Raw genomic sequence first — 17,822 nt, forward strand, 5'->3', positions numbered from 1 at the left:
CTCACAATGACACACAGCTTGGGGAGGGACACATGTGAGATGTGTAAGGGAAGAAGGACAGTACTAACTTGTATTAAAGTGAGACTCCTTAGCTGTGCTAATAATGGAAGATTTGGGTATCTGAGCCAGATCACCCTTCATAAATCACCCTGAATGGATCTGTTTTGTTAATATATTCATGAATGAGAGCTCCAAGCATTCTTCTTTAGGTCTGACCAGGATTCTGCTTGTAATTTGCCTTTTTTTGATAAGCTAATGAAAAGTTTTGTCTGTATTTTTCTAGGAATTTATAGAATTGGACCCAAGGGGAAAGTCTTTAACAGGGTGGAAAGGGTGAACTGAATGTTGTTTGAAGAATAAATATAAACACGTCTCATGGGCTAGCTTTTCCTCCTGGAGAGGACCAGAGGACAGAGGGTCTGAGGACACACCCGGAAGATAGCCTCAATTAAGTTTTGGTGAATAATAGGTTTACTAGAAAGATCACTTTTGGTAATTATCTTCCCCAGCTTGTTGGAATTGATATGGTCTTCTTCAGAGATGCTCCTATTATTTTCAGAGTGCAAGTAGAGTCCTGTGCAGTTAGGGTCAAGTAAATGAGCTTGTAGAGTCCTCCCAACACAGATGTTCTTAGGAATCATTTCTGAATTAAAGAACAGTATTAATATTTTTTCTAGTCCAGTGAGCATAAACAATTGTGTTTCTTTTCTGCTCTTGATGAAAACTTTGTTTTGCCAAACAAATTTTCAGAGATTTTTTTAAGTAAAAGTCTATTTAAAGAGACATCTCACAAATGGAGTAAAAGAACACGAGTGTTTGGGACCATTAGTGGCTTTGATGCCCGCAGAGACTGGTCAGGCCCTGGTAAAGGTTGGGGACCTTGGGTCAGGGTTTTGGCTTTATGTCCCACTGTCACCTCCAGCAGCACCTGACGTCTGGGTCTTTATAGATACTGGTTCTGTCCAGTTTGATCATCTCCTGCTCTGGTTCCTTACTTTGCTGATCTCTTCTCAGCTTTTTCCATCCTTCTTTCTAGAAACTGTGTTTCATGTTTAGAAAGATCTCCTCTGAACCTCAGTCTCCTCTGAGGACTCCTGCTCCCCTAGGCAGTGCTTTCTGTGCCTCCTCTGTGTGAGGCTGCTCTGCCCTCATGGCTGCAGGTCTCCAGGCTGGGTGGGTGGGTGACGGTCTCGGTCTGCTGCTTCTTAGTCAGGACTCCTCACACTTGTACCAGGACCCCACACCATCCACTTCTGCTAGTCAAGCCCATTGACACTGTCATCTGCCATCATCTCGACTGATTTGTTTGATGAAAAGCATCTCCGGCTGTGTATCCTTGACCCTTCTCTACCTCAGCACTCTGTGTACCTGAACATACCTTTGAAAGTGAAAGTGAAAGTCACTCGGGTCGTTTCCGACTTTTTGCGACCCCATGGACTATACAGTCTGTGGAATTCTCCAGGCCAGAATACTGGAGTGGGTAGCCTTTCCCTTTTCTAGGATATCTTCCCAACCCAGGGATCAAACCTAGGTCTCCTGCATTGCAGGCAGATTCTTTACCAGCTGAACCACAGGGGAAGCCCGAACATACCTTTGTCCTCATGATAATCTGCTATCATTCCATCTTGTAAATCACCCCTGATGTAGCTCTGTCCTTCAAACTCATCCCTCACTGCCAGCTGAACTGGTCTTGTCTCTTGACACCCACCCCCGACCCCTTTTCTTCCAGTTTATCAGCCCTTCCTGGATTCACTGCATGTCCTCTGTGGATGAGGGTCTGTTTATCAAGAGTTAGTCCACATGTGCAACCTGGAGTATTCCAGTAGGTGCCTCCTGGCCTCATCACTGTGAATTCTCTCCAGGCAGTTCAGCTTCCGCTGTGTCTGGGAGTGATTTCTGCAGATCACAGATCTGACCTGAGGGGTCTGACTCTAGGCCCAGGCCTCCGTGTGGTCTTCTAGGCCTGAGCCGAGGCCTGCTTTCCCTGGCAGGCCGCCCTCCCTGCACAGGACTTGGGTGCTGCACTCGGTTTTCTGGAGGGGACAGTGAGGACTCAGGTGCTCTGCCCATGGCCATTCATGTGCACCTGCCCTCATCGTCCAGCACCTCCACTCCAGGAGCCTCGGCTGAGGCACGCCTCCCCTCTTTCCTTCCCAGCAGCCCGGGCCATGACATGTTTGCAGTGAGGAAGCTCCCCACCTGCACTGCCTGTCATCTGACTGTGCTGGTGCCATCTTGGGAGGACATGGAGTAGGGGAGCAAAATACCCTTGTTGGCCTCTTGGCTGCGCAGATGCAGAGGGGAGTAAGGGCGAGTTGCTACTTTCAGTTTGGCCCTTCTGACCCCTGGACACCTGGCAGCTTGACTCGGGCAATTTGCTTCCTGGTTAACGTGACTCCAATTGCCTGGAGGGTGAAATTAAACTCCATTGTGTTGCTGTGAGACCTTCATGGCATTTCACCTACTCGTGTTTTATTCTCCTTTTCAAGTCTCCCTTTGTTGCATTTTTATGCTATCCAGTCAGAATTACTTAGTTTCTGAATATGCTATGCTTGCTGTATGTTCTGGGACCCCAGTATAATACTTCATGCTTTCTGTCTGGAGTTCTCTCCCTGACTTGTCTTCTTGGTGATCTCCTGTTGACCCATCTAGACCCTGCTCATGTGTCATCTCCCTCCACCCTTCACTTCCTCTGTCCTGTACTCCCTGCCCTTCTCATGCTCCCTGGGAGTTCTTATGTCTTTGAGCTCTTTCTCCGTAGTCGGACTGGACACTTCTTGAGACAAATGACTGTGCTTTAAGTCATCTTCCTGTTAATGACTCACTGTAGTGTGTGCACACAGGAAACACTCTGGAAATGTTTGTTGAACTGAAATAATTTATGCATTGTGTTTTTTTAGAATATAAGAAATTTTCTGGTGGACAGCATTGTTGACTTTTGGAAACATTATGACCCAGATATTTCTAGTAAATATGAGAAGTTTTATGGCTGTCATTGAGGTCTTGGAATGCTCTCCATCCAATTTACACAGAAGAGCTTATTTAACAGGGAGTCTTGAGAAGGCAGGCTGTGAAACCTGTGGAAATCCTGACGTGAACATTCTGTACTGTTTCATTACAGGCTTTATACTCATGCATGGCCTGTCAACTTTAGGAGTAAAGTTTTACAGGGTCCAAGTGGATTTCTCCTTCCTCTTTGATGTATGCAGTTTTCTTGAAATTAGAAAAAATTTTTATGCATATTAGTTCATGCTTGTATGTTAGTCATTTTAACCCTTAACCTAATCTCAGGAGTGCTAAGTCCACACTAATAAAATACTCTGTGCTAACTTGGTATTTTTCCTGAAGATCTCAAAATGTACAATTTAAGAATCAGACAGTCTTTCTTCTATATCTATGAGTTAGTGTATATCAACTAGAATTTTCAAAGTAATAACCTGATTCAACGCGTTGATTACAGATTATCAGTGATGTTTCAAGCAACCATATATCTGTGTATATGTGCATGTGTGTATATAAAATTAGGGTAAAATATTAGTGTCAGAACATTTGAGCTCAGTGTTGATGTTCTTGATTTGATAGACCAAAAGTACTTTATGTTAAACTTCTTATATGCTCAGTTGGCAGTTTATTAAAATGTAAAACCTATAATCAATTTCCAAGTGTTGTAATTGTATTAGGAGGTCATTACATTTACTAGACCTGGCTGCTCTGCAGAGCACAAGGCCTTTAGTTCATCTATTTATTTAGGAGGCAAATTTATTTTCATTCTAATCCCTTTTCATAATGCAATGATTTCCTTCTTAAACAACGAATGAGACCCTTGAAGGTGGTTCTCCAAATGATAGGATTTGAATTGGCTGCTGTTACTCTGTCTCAGAGGCAATTTGATACCCTGGAAAATGAGCACATAGTCCAGGGTCTCCTAAGCAGTTGATACTCTGGAATGCAAGTGTAGATGGAGGGACTGTCCTTTTAGTGCCGTACACTCAGTGCAGCAGGTCATATGAAAGAGGAGACAGCCGTGCCCTCATGCCGGTGAACCCCCTACCCCACCACAGCCTGGTCCCTGGTACCGACTGGCTGGTGTGGCTGGTGAGCAAGTGCAGTGGGGAGGGGAGAAGTGAACTTGGAAATTTCAAGTGTAAATTATTTTGGCTGAAAAAAGGAAATTATATTAATGGCAGTGTGCTTTAGTTCAGTGCTGTCTAAGTAGTTTTTGAGCATCTGTCCCTGATTTTGTTATTGTTAAATGAAATTATCAATTCCTCAGACTTTAAGCCCTGCTGCTTCCCCAGTTATTTACGCCCACAGCTGCAAAATGTACACTCTTGCTTGCTTCACTTAGTCTCCACGAACAGCCCTGTGATGCCCACTTTGCAGATCAATAAACTGAGGCTTAGCTTAGTGGTTCCCACAGAACAACGCTCTCAGCATTTCTGATGGCTGCGTTTTTATCCCACGTGCTCTCCAGCCTGGCATCGGCACCCTTGGCAGTTATTGCTGTCTCCCTGCAAGGACAGTCACCTGTACTGCACTATCCTGAAAGGTGACTATCTAGAGTCCTTGGAGAAGATTCCTCGTGTGCACTCGGATTCAGGCTCCTGAGCAGCAGCGGAAAAGGGCGTGTGAGTCAGAATAGAATTTGGTGTTGAGGAACAAGGAGGCTTATGAGGGAATGTGTGTGCGAGTGTGTGTGTCTGCCTCACACATGCACACAGATGGGAACAGGACGGGAGGAGGAGTGGTGTCAAGTTTAGGTGTGAAGTAATATGGAAATGAGAAAAGAGAGGAGTGGCATAGAAATGTCAGAGATGAGATAAAATTGTGTTCAGACTAGAAAGTCAGTTGACTGGTGTGGTGTGTTCCTAGCTGCTCTGACACTACTGTCTCCATGTAGAGTGTGTGGTGAGCCCCAGCCCCATTCCCCAGGAGGCACTTTGTTTCACAGAAGAGGTTTAGCTGTTGAAACTTGATGTGTCAGAGAAGTGTGCTGTTTAAAGATAATCTTTCTTTTGAAAAAATCTTTTTTCAAGCAGATAACTTTTTTATTTATCATATATCTAAAATATTTATGTCAATATTGACCTTTTTAATTAATTAATTTTAATTGGAGGATAATTACTTTACAACATTGCAGCGGTTTTTGCCATACATCGACATGAATCAGCCACAGTTGCACATGTGTCACCCCTCCCCAAACCTCCCTCCCCACCCCATCCCTCTGGGTTGTCCCAGAGCACTGGCTTTGAGTGCCCGCTTCCTGCATTAAACCTGCACTGGTCGTGGGAGGGGGGATCGGGATGGGGAATACGTGTAAATCTATGGCTGATTCATATCAATGTATGACAAAACCCACTGAAATGTTGTGAAGTAATTAGCCTCCAACTAATAATAAAAAAAATAAAAAAACTTGCACTGGTCATCTATTTTACATAAGGTAATATACACGTTTCAATGCTATTCCCTCAAATCATCCCACCCTCGCCTTCTTCACGTAGTCCAAAAGTCTGTTCTTTATGTCTGTGTCTCTTGCTGCCTTGCATATAGGTCCATATATATGCGTTAATATACTGTATTGGTGTTTCTCTTTCCGACTTACTTCATTCTGTATAATAGGTCCCAGTTTCATCTACCTCATTTCATCCATCTCATTCACTGACTCAAATGCATTCCTTTTTATAAATGAATAATATTCAATATCCCATTGTGTGTATGTACCACAACTTCCTTGTCCATTCATCTGCCGATGAACGTCTAGGTTGCTTTCATGTCCTAGCGATTGTAAACAGTGCTGTGATGAACATTGGGGTACATGTGTCTCTTTCACTTCTGGTTTCCTTAGTGTGTCTGCCCAGCAGTGGGTTTACTGGGTCGTATGGCAGTTCTGTTTAAGAGGTATAGGGAACCTCCACACTGTTCTCCATAGTGGCTGTACCAATTTGCATTCCCACCAACAGTGTAAGAGGGTTCCAGTTCCCTTTTCTCCATACCCTCTCCAGCATTTATTGTTTTGTAGACTTTCTGATGGCGGCCATTCTGACCGGTGTGAGGTGATACCTCATTGTGGTTTTTTTTTTTTTCCTTGACATTGTCAGATTTGCATTTTTTTTTTCCATTTATTTTTATTAGTTGAAGGCTAATTACTTTACAGTATTGTAGTGGTTTTTGTCATACATTGACATGAATCAGCCATGGAGTTACAAGTATTCCCCATCCTGATCCCACCTCCCACCTCCCTCTCCACCTGATCCCTCTGGGTCTTCCCAGTGCACCAGGCCCGAGCACTTGTCTCATGCATCCCACCTGGGCTGGTGATCTGTTTCACCATAGATAATATACATGTTTCGATGTTGTTCTCTCGAAACATCCCACCCTCGCCTTTTCCCACAGAGTCCAAAATTCTGTTCTGTACATCTGTGTCTCTTTTTCTGTTTTGCATATAGGGTTATTGTTACCATCTTTTTAAATTCCATATATATGCGTTAGTATACTGTATTGGTCTTTATCTTTCTGGCTTACTTCACTCTGTATGATGGGCTCCAGTTTCATCCATCTCATTAGAACTGATTCAAATGAATTCTTTTTAATGGCTGAGTAATATTCCATGGTGTATATGTACCACAGCTTCCTTATCCATTCGTCTGCTGATGGGCATCTAGGTTGCTTCCATGTCCTGGCTATTATAAACAGTGCTGCGATGAACATTGGGGTGCACGTGTCTCTTTCAGATCTGGTTTCCTTGGTGTGTATGCCCAGAAGTGGATTGCATATGGCAGTATGGCAGTTCTATTTCCAGGTTTTTAAAGAAATCTCCACACTGTTTTCCATAGTGGCTGTACTAGTTTGCATTCCCACCAACAGTGTAAGAGGGTTCCCTTTTCTCCACACCCTCTCCAGCATTTATTGCTTGTAGACTTTTGGAGAGCAGCCATCCTGACTGGCATGTAGTGGTACCTCATTGTGGTTTTGATTTGCATTTCTCTGATAATGAGTGATGTTGAGCATCTTTTCATGTGTTTACTGGCCATCTGTAGGTCTCCTTTGGAGAAATGTCTGTTTAGTTCTTTGGCTCATCTTTTGGCTGGGTTGTTCGTTTTTCTGGTATCAAGCTGCATGAGCTGCTTATATATTTTGGAGGTTAATTCTATTTCAGTTCTTTCATTTGCTGTTATTTTCTCCCATACTGAAGGCTGCCTTTTCACCTTGCTTATAGTTTCCTTCGTTGTGCAAAAGCTTTTAAGTTTATTTAAGTCCCATTTGTTTATTTTTGTTTTTATTTCCATTATTCCAGGAAGTGGATCATAGAGGATCTGGCTGTGATTTGTGTTAGGGAGTGTTCTGCCTGTTTTCCTCTAAGAGTTTTATACTTTCTGGTTTTACATTTACATCTTTAATCCATTTTGAGTTTATTTTTGTGTATGGTCTTAGAAAGTACTGTAGTTTCATTCTTTTACACATGGTTAACCAGTTCTCCCGACACCACTTGTTAAAAGAGATTGTCTTTTGTACATTGTATATTTTTGCCTCCTTTGTCCCCCGTCTCCAGGGGATCTTCCCAACCCAGGGATTAAATCCAAGTGTCCGGCATTGCAGGCAAATTCTTTACCAGCTGAGCTGCTAAGGAAGCCCTTTGTTTCTTTAGGTAAATATATTCTTAAGTATTTTATTCTTTTTGTTGCAGTGGTGAATGGGATTGTTTCCTTAATTTCTCTTTGTTTTTTCATTGTTAGTATGTAGGAATGCAAGGGATTTCTGTGTATTAATTTTATATCCTGCAACTTTACTATATTCGCTGATTAACTCTAGTAGAAGAGTTAGCACCTATCCTACTCAAACTCTTCCAGAAAATTGCAGAGGAAGGCAAACTCCCAACTTATTCTATGAGGCCCTGATACCAGAACTAGACTAAGATGCCACAAAAAAAGATAGCTACAGGCCAATATCACTGATGAACATAGATGCAAAAATCCTCAACAAAATTCTAGCAAACAGAATCCAACAACATATTAAAAAGATCATACATCATGACCAAGTGGACTTTATTCCAGGGATGCAAGGAATCTTCAGTATTTGCAAATCAGTCAATGTTATGCACCATATTAACAAATTGAAAGATAAAAACCATATGATTATCTCAATAGATGCAGAGAAAGCCTTTGACAAAATTCAACACCCATTTATGATAAAAACTCTTCAGAAAGCAAGCATAGAAGGAACATACCACAGCATAATAAAAGCTATATATGACACATCCACTACAAATAATATCCTCAATGGCAAAAAATTGAAAGCATTTTCTCTAAAATCAGGAGCAAGACCCGTACTCACTACTCACCACTGCTGTTCAACAGTTTTGGAAGTCCTAGCTATAAGCCATCAGAGAAGAAAAAGAAGTAAACGAATCCAGATTGGAAAAGAAGTAAAACTCTCACTGTTTGCAGATGACATGATCCTCTACATAGAAAATCCTAAACATTAATCATTTTTAAAAGCCCCTTTATTTTTGGTGATTCATATTCTTTGACTTAGGGCTTCCCAGGTGGTGCTAGTGGGAAAGAACCCACCTGCCAATGCAGGAAACATAAGAGATAGGGTTCAGTCCCTGGGTTGGTAAGATCCCCTTGAGGAGAGCATGGCAACCCACTCCAATATTCTTCCCTGGAGAATCCCATGGACAGAGGAATCTGGTGGGCTATGGTCCATAGGGTCACAAAGAGTCGGACATGACGGAAGTGACTTGGCATGCATGCATTCTTTCACTCATCATATGACTGCATAGTCAAATAGACATTGCTAGATTTCTTTATTCTTCGTTTTATAAAGGGAAAAGGGGCCAGTTAGACATGGTAAGATCCTTCTTGTCTTAAAATGCTCTGCATAAAGTACAATTCATGTGACTATTCATTCAACAAGATTTTCCTTATTTTTGTACAAGTCTTGTTTTGTGTAGGTAAAATGTATACAGATACATGTTTTAAGTGCATTCCCACTAAAATTTGCTCTGAATTTAATGTACACTATTTTATATATTTTATGCTGTTTAATATTTTAAAGTTGAGATGAATTTTATAAGAAAGCTCAGCGTTGTCAACGTCGAGCTCTTCAAGTCAGTACTGATTACTACTGTACTGATGTCAGTGGAGACTAAGAACTTGTGTATTTTAAAAATCTAGTGGTAAACCAATCCCTGGAAAGAAGAAATTCCTAAAACAATTACCAGTCACAACTGAATGAGGAGTAAAAATAACCAAGCATTCTGAAATATTGTATGTTCATATTGTTGAAGTAAGAATGCTAAATAGAAGGCATGTGAAAGATTTTTGAAGTCTTAATTTCTGTTAGAAGATTATATACTCCAAATGATGAAAATTTTCTCTCCTTGAAGTGTCTTGTGCCATACATACAATCTACCATGGAATGCAGGTAGAATACCCCCAAACATTTTGATCCCTGAGGGATGAGACGTTTGATAAGAGTAGAGCCATCTTGGATTTCTTCAGAGGCAGGATCTCATGGTGTAGATTGTCATTTCTGATTATTGCATCAGAATGATCTTGAATCTCTTCTCAAGGGTGGCTGCACCTCTGGTGCTTCATTATTAAGTTTCTTGCTGACATCTTAAACCCTTCTTACGAATGCTGTGTTCATTCACCCTCTCAGTTATGGTTCTTCTCTTGTATCCTCTGTCCTCAGCTGAAGGGTGTCTGAGGCCTCCTCAGATGCCCTCATAGGGTGAGTGTACTCCCTATTTCCTTGAAAGTCACGTTGCTCTGTGTATTTCCTCTTTAGCAGCCATCACAGTCCAGAGCTGTCTTGCTGGTCTCTTCCTGCTCACTGATACCTGCCACTAGGACACATTCTCAGAGAGGACAGAGACCTTCTCTCTCCAGTTCACTTGCTGCATCCCTAGTGAATTAATAATAGAGCCTCTGTAAATATTTGATCAGTGGCGAATGACGTGGAGAACCGTGGTTTGGATGTTGGACCTCTAGTTTCTCACCAGGTCTCTAGAACCCTGGTGCCCTGACCCCTGACTTGTCTGCAGATACAGAGCTTCTTTAGTGTTTCCCTGTGCTTCCTTGGGCAGCGGTCTGACCTCTTGCACCTGAGCTGTGGCACAGCCTCCTCATGTGGTTTCCCTCTTCACATATGGAGCCTGTCCTCCAGTGCTCTGTGCCCATGTGAGGATGGTGCTGGCTTCTCATTGCGTGTAGATGGGACATTTAGACCCATGAGCACGGCATCAAGACCGTGCATAGTGAGGCCCCATCTGAGCTGTGCAGCTCTTCATTCCCCATGCTCACCATTGTGCAGGCTTTGTTGCCCTCCCTCCAGCCCCTGATGCTAAGGGCCTCTGCATCTGCCTGGACTGTCCTTTTCCTCTATCACTTAGAAAGTGCCTCCTTACTCTTACAACCTAGCTCAGATGCACACTGTCCTGAAATGGTGTTACTGATGGAAGTTAATTTCTTTGTTCTCTGTGTTCATTCATAGAGCACTCTGCTCTGGCTTCTGTCACTTATCACACTGTATTGGGATGACTGTTGACATATGTCTCCTCGCTAGACTGAACTTCTTAGGACAAGGACCATGTTTATATTGCCAACCCTGTCTTAGATTTAGGGAGCAAGGATATATCTCCTATTGTCTTTTTAGGTGTGCTCCCCTTGCTGCTTCCTTGGCCTCAGGCAACATTAGGGTCCTTCAGTAATGAGATTTTTTTTTTCAACCTGGTTGATGGCGTGTTTTGTTCTGTAGTTCAGTTTTTCTAAGTGTTTAATGCATTGACTTTCAAGAAGAAATGGAGCAAAACAAAATTAGCCTTAAGTCTTTTATAGTCACTACCTGTATTTGAGCTGCTGTCCAGGGAACCTGAGGAGTATGGGCAAGATGGAGTGCTCCTGGATTTTTATTAATTTTTCAGAGATATCCACTCTAAGGAAATTTATGTAGTTTGAAGGGAAAAAGACCCAAAGTCCTCAGCTGCAGCTCTGAGCTCAAACAATTTATGTCACTTTGACATGAGCACTTAGAATCCCTGAGTGTCTCTTGCTCATTGCTCTGATGAGGATGTTATCCCTCATGAAGTCCTGAGAAGTAGGCAGTACTACGTTTTGCCTCCTGCTCACCTCACAGAGAGGAGTCTGAAACCCAGTTCAGCAGAATATGCTGTTAGCTGCCCATGGTGACAGAAGCGGGATTAGTACCCTTCTTATGTTGTAGGAATAGTGACAAATGCCAAAAGTGGATCTGGCGATAGGAGATGAGAAGGTATGGGAGGAGTCTGTAAGCCAGAGTGTTGGATGGACTTTGCGGGCCTGTAAGGATGCAGCAACTATATTCAGCCATGCAGTTCCTGGTGACTGAGGAAGACCTAGGTCCCAAAGGAATTAGGATCAATGGGCAGAATTTCATAATTCATGTGCTTCATCTCTTCTGTTTGGCAGTTGCAGTGAATGACAACCAATATTTCTTGCACACTCATCGTGCGTAAACAAGGCTCTGAGACTGCAGTGCACAGTAGCTCCGCAGTTCTCCCAGCAGCCGTGCATCCACTGGGGACACAGGCTGAACATGGTGCTCCAGTAGGAGTTGGGATCCAGGAACAGCTGCCCCGGCAGTGGGTGTGGGCTGTGGCCTGGGAATGGAGGCGCGGTGGGGCCCCTTCCCTGTGCTCAGAGCTCCAGAAGAAGCAGCATTACTCCAGGGCCTCAGTTTTCTAAGTGTTTGAGGGATTCTTGCTCACATGTGACTGTTTTACTCCTTATTAGTCAGATTCTTCTGATTGGATAAATCTTACCCTACGTATAATAAAACCCTGTAATGGGAGGATGATTTCTCAGTGTCCAGATTAGAGCCAGTCTGTTTTGAGATGCTAGTATTTGACCATATATTGAAATTGTGGGCTAAGAAGGTGAGTGGGAAATCAGCATGGTTCGTTATGAATTTTAAAAAGATTATTTGAGTAATTTTACGCTGTATCATCAAAGCTATTGCTGTAATACATTATTGAGTGATTTACATGTATTAGTTCAGTTACTGCTATACAAGAATCATAATTTTATGATGAAATCCTTGAGCTCAGTTAATCTTAAATAAGATATTGCTAAAGTATTTTACTTAAAACAGAATATTACATATGCATATATAAAATATCTTTTTGTTGCTGAGGGGAAAAACACTTTTTATAAACGATCAGGCTGTTAAGAAACTGTCTTTTGTCTGTTTTTTTAAGTTAAATAACCACATTTTATAAATTGTAATTGGTTGAAAAAAATCAAATATTCCCCCTCCCAGTATCTCACAGCCAATAATCACATCCACCTGTATCCTGGTGCCATCACCAGTCAGCACATTGACTCCTTGGACATCTGCTGTGATGCGGCTTCAGGCTGTCTTGCTTGAGCACACTCACAGAGATAAGCCACAAGACCTCTGTCTCATTCACATGTTGAAGTATATTTTAATTAACTTTCTTATATTCCTGGCCTGCCCTCTCATGTCTGCTCCCAATACCTCTAATAATAAAACTGCGATGACATTTAGTTCAGTTCACTTGCTCAGTTGTGTCCAACTCTTTGCGACCCCATGGACTGCAGCACGCCAGGCCTGCCTGTCCATCACCAGCTCCCGGAGTTTACTCAAACTCATGTCCATTGAGTCAGTGATGCCATCCAACCATCTCATCCTCTGTCGTCCCCTTCTCCTCCCTCCTTCAATCTTTCCCAGCATCAGGGTCTTTTCAAATGAGTCAGTTCTTCGCATCAGGTGGCCAAAGTATTGGAGTTTAAGCTTCAGTGTCAGTCCTTTCAATGAATATTCAGAACTATGACGACATTTAAGTTAACTGGAAATTTCTCGCTACAGCCAAAATGGATTTCTAGTTCTCCAAGTGGTGAACATATTTTTTGAAAGAAAGAATCTACCACCAGATGTCTGTCTGTAAGGTTGCCATTTGTTCGTTTTAATTAAATCATCGATCACTGTAACTTTTAGAGTCCTTGTCAAAGTCTCTCTCTTTTCTGTTTGATATGTTGTTTTGTGAATGTGAGTAAATCCCAGAACACTCACCGCAGCAGCAATGGTGAAATTACCCTCTCTTTGCCTTTAGGTTTCTTTGCCTTCATTACTACCCTCCCTATTAAAATGTTTTCAGAAGAATCCTTTCTGTAAAAGATCATGTCAGAACTCTTCTACCTATCAGGTCCTGTAATTTCATGAACTTATTAACTTTAGCAAATAAACAAATTCACATACTTCCAGGAGTCCAGGAGTAGTTCAGGAAGCCTCATCCTCTGTCTCAGCCACTCATAGTCTCTCCTGCAAAGAGACCGTTAATTTCTTCTGTGTCCTTGCACAGACAATTTATGTATAACTAATAGAAAAATAGCAATATTTTTTCTTTTTTATGCTATTCTGAACCTTCCTTTTTTCATTTAATATTGTATCTTATAGGTCATTTCATGTCAGTGTGTAGTGTTCACATTTAGTGTGTCTTCATGATGTTCTGTTGTGTGCTTAAGCTGTAATTGATGTCATCTGTCATCTATTGACAACAGATAAGTTGCTTCCAGTCTTTTGCTTTTTACAAACAACGCCGCAATAGATAGTTTTTAACTTATTTTTCATGGGTGCGATTTTCGTGCGTGTCTTACATGCGTAAGACAAATTCCAAAAAGTAGAAGAGCTGGGTCAGAGAAATTGTGCATTTATAATTTTCATAAAATATTAAATTATCATCCATAGATGTTTACTAATTGATACTCTGAAAATGTGTAAGAGTGTTTATTTTTCTGCGTCTTAACAATGTGTTTCCTAAGTGATAAGTAAAAATTTATCTTTCATAGTTTTAGTTTTTGTTGTTCAGTTACTAAGTCTCTTTGTGACCCCGTGGACTGCAGCATGCCAGGCTTCCCTTTCCTTCACTGTTTCCCACAGTTTCAAATTTACGTCCATTGAGTCGGTGATGCTATCCAACCATCTCATCCTCTGTTGTGCCCTTCTCTTCCTGCCCTCAATCTTTCCAAGCATCAGGGCCTTTTCCAGTGAGTCAGCTCTTCACATGAGGTAGCCAAAGGTATTGGGGCTTCAACTTCAGCCTCCATCCTTCCCATGAATATTCAGGATTGATTTCCTTTAGGATTGACTGGTTTGATCTTGCTCTCCAAGGGACTCTCAAGAGATTTAGTTTACATTTTACTTTTAGTTTACATTTTCCTTATTATGAATGATATTGGGTACCTTTTCACATGCTTAAGAGCTGTTTGTATTTTTAAATTACCTGTTCATATTCTTTGCCCATTTTTCTAATGGAGTATTGGTCTTTCTTATTGGATTGGATTTACATTTACTAAGAAAATAGCTTTTTGTGATGTAATTTGTAAATATTGTCTCTGATATTTCAGTGATTATTTTACATTGATCATCACTGATGTCTGTAGGTATGAATAGTTGATGAGTATAAGAACTGAAAAGACAGAGTGTTTAGGCTGTGAGTCTAGCCATCTGTGGCAGAGACAGGTATTACACTCTCAACCAGTGTGTATGTGTGTGTGTCTCTGTCTCTGTCTACAGCAGTATTGGGAGAACTGAGGAACAGTATTCCTTTTCCAGAACTTAGAAATGAATTTCCTTTATTTTGAAGACTTCATCTATACTTTTTCTAATTTCTCTGGTGAACTGTAGAAATCCAGATTAAGCTTTGTTGGGTCAGTTGCTCAGTCGTGTCCAACTCTATGTGACTCTATGGGCTATATTCAGCCAGGCTCCTCTGTCCATGGAATTTTCCAGGCAAGAATACTGGAATGGGTTGCCATTTCCTTCTCCAGGGATCTTCCTCAGGGATTAAATCTGCATCTTCTGCATTGGCAGATAGATTCCTTTACTGCTGTGCTATCAGAATATAAATTTATAGTTTAGAATCTTAACATTAAGTACATTAAGTACAATGCTCTGATTCTCATTTCTTCTCCCTCTTCCATCCCTCTGGGAGAAGGAGCATGTTACATCTTTAAGAAAGTGTCTAAAGGTTGAAGAAAATATAAATCATATTCTTTAGTAATTATCCATTAGCTCTTTAATATGTGTGAAAGACTTCCATTTATCACAAGAATTGCTGTAACTGGGGGCTTTTTATGCTGTAATTTCAAAAATATTAATTTGGGCTGATAAATATGATAAAGGCCTTTTTCCTGCTTTTCTGTGGCAAAAGTATCTGAATTAGGAAGGACATCATGGCTTTTACTCTGTGGAGCTGATATACATGGTCTCTTTATTATAGGCAATATTTGTATTAGCAACATTATCACTTGAGATATGCATTTAATAATCTCTATGTAAGTAATTTCTTTAAAAGTATATTAGTATCTTTTAACTTGAGTAAATTTTTTCCAAGGAATTCTTGAGACACTCATTTTTACACATGTAAAAGTTTCTAACTGAAAACATACCCATTTCACAGAGAAATATCATTAAATAACAGTTCTAAATGGTTAACAATATGGAGGAAAAGGGTGATCACTAAAATGCTATTGTTAAAATATTATTTTAGTACATGAATTGTATTCACGTATATATTGTATTATAATAATCAACACTATAATTGTATGATAATATCAATATTACATTAATATAATTGTATAATAATAGTATATAATATAATTATTATTGTATATTTATTTTGTATAATTTGTATAATTTTATATTAATATAATTGTATTATATTCATGTATATACATGAATACATACATGAATTTTGTATAATTTAATTGTATATTAATATAATTGTATTATATTCATGTATATATACATGAATGTGTATATTGTAAGGGTGGTTTAATCTAAAAAGAGGTATTTATGTGTGAGCTGATGTTGAATCTATGCAAATAAATTAAAAACTACTCTGAGCATTTGATGTACTTGTGATTCACAGGGTAGATTTTATTTACTTTTTTTTTCCCCTTCATTTATTTTTATTAGTTGGAGGCTAATTACTTTACAGTATTGTAGTGGTTTTTGTCATACATTGATATGAATCAGCCATGGACTTACATGTGTTCCCCATCCCGATCCCCCCTCCCACCTCCCTCTCCACCCGATTCCTCTGGGTCTTCCCAGTGCACCAGGCCTGAGCACTTGTCTCATGCTTCCAGCCTGGGCTGGTGATCTGTTTTATCCTAGATAATATACATGTTTCGACGCTGTTCTCTCGAAACATCCCACCCTCGCCTTCTCCCACAGAGTCCAAAATTCTGTTCTGTACATCTGTGTCTCTCTTCTGTTTTGCATATAGGGTTATCGTTACCATGCTGGGAACTAAGATGCTGGGAACTAAAAATGTTGGCAGAGAGCAGTTCTAATTGCAAGTTTGAGAATGGTTATGTCAGAAATGGGGAGAGTTAATTGCCATGTGGGTGCTCTCTGTTAGGACTTTCTCACCATATTCCAAGCACAGGTTGGCATCTGTTATTACATTTGTGCAAGCAAAAAAAAAAAAAAAAAACCAACAACAACTTATTCAGAACTTAGACTATAACTGACAGAAGGTTGTCTCTAAAACTATGAAAATCTGTAGTTTATTTTCTAATAACTCATTTGTTTTTGCTGCTAATGACAAAACCTGAGATTCTTCATTGCACATTTGTTCAGGTTTGTTCAATTATAGTATTTACAGATTCTCAGCTATTTTATATTGATTTATTGCTGAGTTAAGATTTTTACTTCACAAGAGGCTAAAGAGATCCTATTTGGTAAAGAAACAAAAATTTTTTTTTTGGAAAAAGACAAATGTTTTTGTGATAGACTGAAAGTGTTCACAATCAAATCTTCATAGATATTCGTTGGCTTGTAGTAACTTATCTCTCCTTGCTATTCTCTGGAACTCATTTGGGTATATTTTTCCCTTTCTCCTTTGCCTTTCATTTCACTTCTTTTCTCAGCTATTTTTAAGGCTTCTTCAGATAAACACCTTACCTTTTTGCATTTCTTTTTTTGGGGATGGTTTTGGTCACCATCGCCTGTATGATGTTACAAACCTCTGTCTATAGTTCTTCAGGCACTCTATCTACCAAATCTAGGCCCTTAAATCAATTCGTCCACTGTATAATTATAAGGGATTTGAATTTAGGTCATACCTGAGTGACCTAGTGGTTTTCCCTACTTTCTTCAATTTGAGTATGAATTTTTCAGTTCAGGCAAAGGATAAAGGGAAAGATAAACCCAACTGAATGCAGGAGAATAACAAGGAGAAATAAGAAAGCCTTCTTATCTTTGCAAAGAGACAAAGGAAAACAACAGAATGGGAAAGACTAGAGATCTCTTTAGGAAAATTGGAGCTACCAAGGACCATTTCATGCAAAGATGGGTACAATAAAGGACATAAATGGCAAGGACTTAACAGAAGCAAAAAAGATTAAGAAGAAGTGGCAAGAATACACAGAAGAACTGTACAAAATAAGTGCTAATGTCTCAGATAACCACGATGGTGTTGTCACACACCTAGAACCAGACATGCTGGAATGTGAAGTCAAGTGGGCCTTAGAAAGCATTACTACAAACATTACTACACAGAAGCTAGTAAAGGTGATAGAATTCCAACTGAGCTATCTATCAAATCCTAAAAGATGATGCTGTAAAAGTGCTGCATTCAATATGCTGGCATATTTGGAAAACTCAGCAGTGGCCATAGGACTAGAAAAGGTCAGTTTTCATTCCAGTCCCAAAGAATGTTCAAACTACTGCACAGTTGCACTCATTTCACATGCTAGCAAGATGATGCTCAAAATCCTTCAAGCTAGGCTTCAGCAGTAGGTGAACTGAGA

The 17,822-nt window shown here is 40.3% G+C and overlaps 1 protein-coding gene across 2 annotated transcripts in view; it reads left to right on the plus strand.

The window, feature by feature from the left end:
• The window catches only part of SPIRE1 (spire type actin nucleation factor 1), a 154,987-nt gene that overhangs the window by 83,560 nt on the left and 53,605 nt on the right, over positions 1–17,822 (plus strand). The gene's annotated exons all lie outside the window — the stretch shown is intronic.

The sequence above is a fragment of the Cervus canadensis genome, chromosome 23, assembly GCF_019320065.1.
Source record: "Cervus canadensis isolate Bull #8, Minnesota chromosome 23, ASM1932006v1, whole genome shotgun sequence".
NCBI classification, from domain to species: domain Eukaryota; kingdom Metazoa; phylum Chordata; class Mammalia; order Artiodactyla; family Cervidae; genus Cervus; species Cervus canadensis.